Source organism: Nomia melanderi, unplaced genomic scaffold (genome assembly GCF_051020985.1).
Source record: "Nomia melanderi isolate GNS246 unplaced genomic scaffold, iyNomMela1 scaffold0014, whole genome shotgun sequence".
In the NCBI taxonomy this organism is placed as follows: Eukaryota; Metazoa; Arthropoda; class Insecta; order Hymenoptera; family Halictidae; genus Nomia; species Nomia melanderi.
Window position 1 is genome coordinate 9264456 of NW_027475130.1, and position 955 is coordinate 9265410.

A 955-nucleotide genomic window follows, 5' to 3' on the forward strand; every position below is an offset into this window, starting at 1 on the left:
TCATGCGCCAGAGCCTCCTGCAGATAATTCACTTTGATTTATTGCGCTATCTGTAATAGCACCCGAGATATCACCAGATAGATATTGGATTTTTCACTGACCCTAAGTGTCCGGCCCCTCGGGACGGTGGTTTTCTCGGCCCCTGGTGGTCCGAGGTCGTTCCCGCTGCACAGATTCATGCGCCAGGGCCTCCTACAGACAATGCACTTTGATTTATTGCTCTATCTGTAATAGCACCCGAGATATCACCAGATATATATTGGATTTTCCCCTGACCCTGAGTGTCCGGCCCCATGAGACTGCGGTTTTCTCGGCCCCTGGTGGTCCGAGGTCGTTCCCGCTGCACACATTCATGCGCCAGGGCCTCCTGCAGACAATTCACTTTGTTTTATTGCGCTATCTCTAATAGCACCAGAGATATCACCAGATATATATTGGATTTTCCCCTGACCCTGAGTGTCCGGCCCCTTGAGACTGTCGTTTTCTCGGCCCCTGGTGGTCCGAGGTCGTTCCCGTTGCACAGATTCATGCGCCAGGGCCTCCTGCAGATAATTCACCTTGGTTTATTGCGCTATCTCTAATAGCACCCGAGATATCACCAGATATATATTGGATTTTCCCCTGACCCTGAGTGTCCGGCCCCATGAGACTGTAGTTTTCTCGGCCCCTGGTGGTCCTAGGTCGTTCCCGCTGCACAGCTTCAGGCGCCAGGGCCTCCTGCAGATAACTCACTTTGGTTTATTGCGCTATCTCTAATAGCACCCGAGATATCACCAGATATATATTGGATTTTTCCCTGACCCTGAGTGTCCGGCCCCATGAGACGGTGGTTTTCTCGGCCCCTGGTGGTCCGAGGTCGTTCCCGCTGCAGAGATTCATGCGCCAGGGCCTCCTGCAGATAATTCACTTTGGTTTATTGCGCTATCTCTAATAGCGCCCGAGATATCAACAGATA